This window comes from Pinus tabuliformis, chromosome X (genome assembly GCF_031772625.1).
Source record: "Pinus tabuliformis cultivar Carrire ecotype Pingquan chromosome X, CPIR1, whole genome shotgun sequence".
Lineage (NCBI taxonomy): Eukaryota > Viridiplantae > Streptophyta > Pinopsida > Pinales > Pinaceae > Pinus > Pinus tabuliformis.
The window spans coordinates 17,721,875-17,729,216 of NC_142308.1; positions in this window are offsets into that span (position 1 = coordinate 17,721,875).

Consider the following 7,342-nt stretch of genomic DNA (forward strand, 5'->3'; position numbering starts at 1 on the left):
ATAGGATGATTCGCTCTCCTGTGGATAGGATTGATTAGTTCTCCTGTCGAGGCATCCTACCCATGCAGTCTGGGACTCACGGGAAGTACCTCTCATCTGATCAATGAGCAGGGAAATGAGGATAGGGACCATAGTAGTACTGATGGATGCATCGATGTATCTACCATACTCCCTATGCTAGGATGACCTTCATTGATATGGGATCATTGATACTAGTCTGGGACCATTGGTAGGAGTTGTACCCACTATGACACTGACTTCGGGTCGGTTGAGGACTGGTCTGGGACTAGTGGTACACACTCTGAGACTGACTTTGATTCAGTGGAGGATGATATTGGTATGGGACCAGTGGTAGGAGTTGTACCCACTATGACACTAACTTCGGGTCGGTTGAGGACTGGTCTGGGACCAGTGGTACACACTCTGAGATTGACTTTGAGTCAGTGGAGGATGGTATGATACATCCTCGATCATTTCTTCTTCTTCATAATTCAGATAAAGCAGAGTAGAGCAAATTAGAACAGAGCAGATCAGAACACGGCAGAACAAAATAGAGCAGAGCAAGCAGAATAGAGCAGAGTAGGGGTCAAGCTATACAGGGCAGTGCATTTGATGGATGAATAGTAGCGACCGACAGATAAATTGCAGATGGAGTTCTCCCTAGTTGAGAGGGAGTGTTAAAATTGGAAACTAGGGAAAAACTCCATGTGGGTCATCTTATTCATGGCTAATAATATTTTTATTAGATTCCTCTCATCGAGAGGTGTAGGATTGATCTAAAGATCATCTGATTCCGATAAGTATTTATGGAGATATGAATTTATTTTGATTATGGAATAATTATCAAACCGACCAGCAACTCATGTAGGCTCAGAAGCCCAACAGTCGCATCTATTCATCATCAACATTTGTATATAAATACACGAGGTCTTTTCCTCATTTGGACACTCACTCTCATTACATCTCTCTCTCTCCTGTGCAGAAAAGAGGCTCTTCTCCTACTGCGCAGAAAGGGACTCTTCTCTCACACATGTGGAAGGAAGGACGCAGAATTTAGGGCTGCAACTGCAGATCAGAAGTTTGACCAGCGTTGACCATCAGACTCTCTCTTAGAACTGCGCTGTAGGTGGAACTGACTCTCCTCATAATGCCGCATGTTTTTGTGAAGGAATCAAGTTGATCTGATGGTCGGTTTGCAAGATATTGTCTTCCCTAGTTTAGGGTTGATCTAGGGTTTGTTGCTGCTGATGTAAATCAGATTTATGTACTATTTCTCTCTACTGAATTATTGAAGATAAAAGAAGATTTCATCAAAGGGTTTCCCCATATTGGGGTTTGTCCCTGGATAGCCACCACATCTTGTGTCTCTTGTCTTGGTTTGTTTTCCGTCGATCGTTTAATGTTCTATCTGCACTTTACTTAATGTACATGTGATTGCTAATCTGTGGATAATAATAATAAAAATAAGTAAACTGCTCTAAGCATAGAACATACCATAACTTAACAGTTAAAGATTCTATTTTTTCAAAAGTATCCAAAACATGTTGATCTAAATCAGGATGTATAGGAACCTTTTTTGATTCAATAAATTGAATAAAATTGGGGTCTATTAAAGCATCATGGATTGAATTTTCAGATTTAGTACGAAACAAAGAAAGATCAAATGATAAATCAAATTGAATATCCTCTAAACTTGATAACTCTTTAGGAAGTGAATTTTCTTTGATTAACTGACTACTACTTCCTTGAGTATCTACCATTTTTGGTTTTCTTAAAATTCTATCAGGGTCATCAACTATTGTAGTAGGGTTTGGATCTGGATCTACCCTTGTATAGTGTGTTCTTTTGGAAGCCAAATTTTTATTTTTTTTTTAATTTTTAATGAAACTTTTTTTTTACAACTCTAAAATCACCTTAAGGTGCAAAAGATGAGATTTAAGATTTACTTAAAGTTTTATTAAACTGAGGATTGTCCCCAGTATGGTCACCACTATGTTATCACTCTAAAATTTCCCTAGAGTTGTTATCTTGTGTCAAAAGAAATATTAGAGGTAACCACAAACCTACTTTTGAGATCAGGATCTAGCCTTCCTAATGCTCAGAGAGGGCTCTCTCTTTATGATTTAACTTTGTTGAATTAATTGAATTTAGGCTAGTTATTTAAGCTTTGATTGGGCTTTGATTTAGATTTGGTGGTGGAATCACTGACTTAGAGGGATAGAGGGATGTCCTTTACCATTGGGCTATGGAGTCAAATGTCAAGAAAACAGGACTGAATCAAGTTCTAAAGATAGTGTTTACAGGGAAAGGTAGCTGAGTAAATTCAAATCTTTTAGGCTGGAGGGTGAAGTGGTTTTCAATCGGGGTCAAGGAGCAGTTAAGGGTTCCTCAAACCGGATAATCAGAGTGATCATAGAGGTCAATCGAAACTGGGAAGCAATGAAGGATTCCCTACTCTGTATATCAGAAGAAAACATTAAAATGAATAATTGTTCATGACAAAGTGTACTTAAACAAATTCTGTAATAATTTTCCAGTTATTTCATTCAATTTAGATAACATGCAAGTATGTGAAACACTTAAGAAGATAACAATTTGACAAATAGAAAATACTTCACTGAAGTGGCCCAACACATGAATCCTGTAATGCAATGCCTTTATTACTCAGTCTAGTCTGCTGACTCGAAAAAATAGTACAATGAAGCCTTAGGTTTCGAATCAATACAACTATTGAAATGTCAAGCAATCCACACCTCTATACTTCGAATTATGAAGTATTTATACAAAAACTCATTACAAAATATCCCAAACTATTTTGGGAATTATTCAAGGAAACAAAAAAATCTTCATGCAAGAAGATAGAGACAGATATGTAACTGCTGCAAGCTGTCCCTATTTATTTGGCTCTGTTGTCAGATCTTTTGCTACTTTTTCTCCTTTGTTGTTGCTTTACGTTGGCTTTCTTATTTCTTTGCCTTTTGACTGATACTCTTTCATCTTATACTTTTTGACTAAGCTGATCTATTGGTTTTCTTTTACTACTCTGTATCCACTGTTTACTTTGCATTTTCATAGTAAATCATTTAATTTTTCCCAAGTCTCTGTATCTGGTAATTTAATATTTACCATTCTTCTATAGACTTCATCAACTTCTGTGTATTTTGCAAAGGTGGGCTTGTTTACAAAAAAGTGTTTTACCTCATGCTGGAGGTAAAAGAGGTTCTGAAGAGTCTAGTACAGAAACTTTCCTGTAGGCATCCCTTTCATAGAGGAACTATTGGCTTGCTCCCTTGCCACTTTTCTGATTTTCCTGTTATAGTCTTCATGTGGCATTAACCCCTCATTTATTACCAATGGATTTGGCAGACCTTTTTGCCTCAAAGCATCAAATTTAACCATGAACCTGCCGATAGCCAACTCCATGGTTTGGCATTTGTCCTCAAGCTGCATCATTAAGTTCTTCTTGGTGAGCACTTTCTTCACCTCTAGTATAGTGCCAATCCTCTCAGCTATGTCCAGCTCCTGCAATTCATATTTATTCTTTGAGTTAAGGAATTGGATTATTCTTGAGGCTTCTTCTGGCATATTTCCAAGTTCTGCCTTAACTCTTTGAATTGCTTCAGTAGCCTCTTTGACTAAATCATTTTATTCAAAGATAACTTGTATAGATGGCCAAATATCATTGACAAATTCTTTTTCCAAGTTCTTTATCCTCTCAGTCAACCTGTTTGACTTCTGTACTTCATTTTATGCATAATCTGAGCCAGTTTCTTCTCATCCTCTAGACTCCTTATCTGTTCTTTGAGTCTATTTATTTCAGTGGTCTGAATGGACATGTCCTCCATGGCTTTGACCAGTTTACTTGCCTCATCACTTGGATGAGTTGTTGTTGTTATTGAACATGTTGCTGATGTAGTTGTTGTTGCAGCTGGAAGTGTTGTAGCTAGTGGAGCTGTTGGGGCCAATGAAGCTTCCATAGTTGAAGGAACTACTGTAGTAAATATAGGAATAATAGTCGCAGTGGCTGTCTCAAGGCTGGTCCGTTTCCGCTATATTAAATTGTCCAATTCATTCTCCATTTCTTTCATTTGAGCATTTAGTTGAAGAATGAGATCCATCATTTCCTCCTACTGGGTTTGGCTCTCTAGGACCTCCTTGGCCTGTGGATGTTCAGAAGGAGGCAACTTCAGTTGTTTCTTCAAAGCAGCAATATCCTCATTTTTCTTCTTTATCAGTTTTTTTGCTGCCTTGATGTCACTTGGATTATATCCAATCTCAATCACCAAGTCTTCCAGTGACTTGATTCTATTATCCTTGGCCTGTGAGGATGCCTTTTCTAGCTTAAACTGTGTTGTGATGTTGTCCAGAGAGCTTTGAAGTTTCTTCACAGTCATTGTGGATTAAATCATTTCACCTGCCTGCTTATGGAATTCGATTTGATCAATAGGGTGAACATCCCTGGCCAAAACTTCAAATTCTGTCTTCCTGTAGTCTGCTGACGATCTGGGCTGCTGGACTGTAGGCTGCATAAAGGTCATTTTCATCTTACCAGTCTTAATGTCAAAGGCTGACATTAATCTATTCTGATTGGCAGGTGTTTTTTTGAAGTACTGGGCATATGTTTCAGCCTTTAATGCCTCATTCCTCAACTTGATTTCTTTGTACTTCTCTTTTATATCTTTCTCTTTATCCACTGGTTTGCTGGATGAAGAGACTTCAATGCTAAGTTGTTTTTCAATAATTTGAGTGTTTGAGGTAGAAGGTTGATGAGTTTCCTCTAAAACTGTTGGACCTTTACTCTTTCCAACCATTGTGTCAGTATCAGTGATTTCAACTATCTCAATGGTGTCTTCTTGCTCAGTTACAGGATTAAGCTTGGGCTTCTTCCTGTAACTGATTTCAAACCAGTTATTTGTAGTGTCCATCCCAAAGCTAGAACCTTCTTCCCTGGTTATTTTTACATTTCTGTCCTGCATGGATGGAGTCTGTAGAATGGGACTAATACCCATCTGTTCTTGTAGGGTTGGAACCTGTAGAAAGGAACTAGTATCAATTTGCTTTTCCACATCTAGCAAGGTATTTTCCACATCTATTAAAGTATTCTCCTACCACTCTCACTAGTTGGAATATATTTCAATGTCTGGCTTGGGCTCATGTATGAAAGGACTTAACTTGAATTTGAGCCTTAGTTTGTTTATGACTCCATTAGGGTCATATTGCCACATGAAACTACTTTTGAAGTTCATTTGCTGTAATATTTTCTCTGCCTCTTGTCCAGCTTCCCTATTATTACAAATAAAAGGGCCCAATTGGTTTTTGATCTTAAACTGAGTTTTCTTCCTAGCTAACAGAAAATTAACCTCATCAGAGTTTATGATCTGCCTGAAATACTCTAATGCAAATATCCTCATGGGGAGGTATTTGGGCAGTTTGTAGGGGGTGAGTTGGCATCCATATATCCTGATTTTTGTGTGGTCCTGGTATAGATACCAGTCTCCCACTCTACTATTTTTAGACAATTGTAAAACTCTCTTAATCTCATCATTGATCCTGGGTTGATAGCTACTGGTTAACATGTTTATAACTGGATGAAAAAATGAATCAATGAACTCTTTATAACTAAAAATAGTGGAATATCTTTGGATCAATGGTGTCCAAAAGATGACAGATCTTGGATGGCCCTTAGTTTCTAACTTTTGGATGCTAACTGGAAACTTGTCTGATTGAAAATATAGGAACATGTGAAACAATACTGATGAGTATTTGAATACTCTCTCATTTGGCAATCTGATAAACTATTCATGGATTATTGTTTTGGGAAAATCTAGTGTTCTTGGACAAACGCTTAACCCTCTAGACTAGTAGCTCAATGTAGAAACAACAGTACAAAGTATTCTCTACCTTTCTTATAAACAATAGATAAAATAAGAGAACAGAGAACCTACTTGTATCTTCCGCTTGTTCTTTATCTCCCTTGACCGATTCCGTTGCTCCTTCCTGTACTTAAGCCGCTTGAGAAGTACCTGCACACAGACAGAAACAAGAACCCATCAAAGCATATGATAATGATCTATTGATTAAAAATAGCATGGAATCAGATACATGATAAGCATATGAAAGCATCAAAAGACAATACAAGCATATGGAAAAAACTTTGAATACTTTATTAGTAAAAGGAAGAATTACAACCCAATTTGCCTGATTCAGCATCATTCTTCCAGTTCAATCCCATCCTCTCCTCACAACAAGCAAGACACTTTGACATCATTACAATACTTGCAATCAGCTCAAAACTCATACCAACAACATCTCTCTACAATTTCTATCCCCTTGATCACTTAGATGAGTGGTCTTTTTATAGGTGAATGAAGGAGGTTATGCCATCAATGGTGATAATGAATGCCTTTCTAAATTTAGAAATCAGTTCCATGGAAGAAGGGATAGGGGATTGATGTTCCTTAACTCCCTTCCTCATCCAAATGCGAACTCAAAGGAGTGGTTAGCCTTGAGAAACTTCTAGAGGCTTCCAATGGATAAGGAATCTTCAAACCCTCATGGAAATTTGCTCAAATTCGCCCAGCACAGGCCAAAGAGGGACCAAGTGCGCTGCATAGCACCCTGATAGTGTATGGTTTGTATTGCAGCGCACCCTAATGAAGGCCTACCTGCGCTGATCTTCTTAGAGGCAGTTTTTGGATGTTTTCAGTGATGGAACTTCTTGGGAAGTGAGGCATTCTGATGTTCAACTTCTTTAGGGCATGTAACAACTGCATTAGGGGTTGATGGGCCCTAATAGTATCGATCTGTAAGTTGGGGTTGATGTGCCCAAATGGATCTGTAACAGTTGCCCCCTAAAGCATGAAGTTGAAAATATATATGTCGAGTGAAATGCTTTATCATGAGGAGAGGATGTTTCAGAATGGAAGGTGACCTGCATCAATTAAAATACATATATCATTATAATTTGATTTTTCTCATAAACTAGCTGAGGGAAGGCATACCCATGCTCAGCTCATAAACTTTCATTACATGTACAAATATAGTCATTTATAGATATAGACCCATGAATGGTTGACCATGAATGTAATGCCATTGTTCATTTGATCTAGTACTCCTGAAAATATCGCAGCCCGGATGGGTGAAACTAGATCTGGGGTCTTCAATCTCGTTCAATCGTTTGCTCAAGTACAAGTCTAACCATGTGAATAGATGTTCTGAATTTGAACATGGAAAGACATCATCTGATTACCGACCAATGATGTAAGCCATTGACGGACGTGAGAGGAATCATCGATAATGATAATGACCCTCAAGGTACTACAGTACATTTCACATGGTGTGA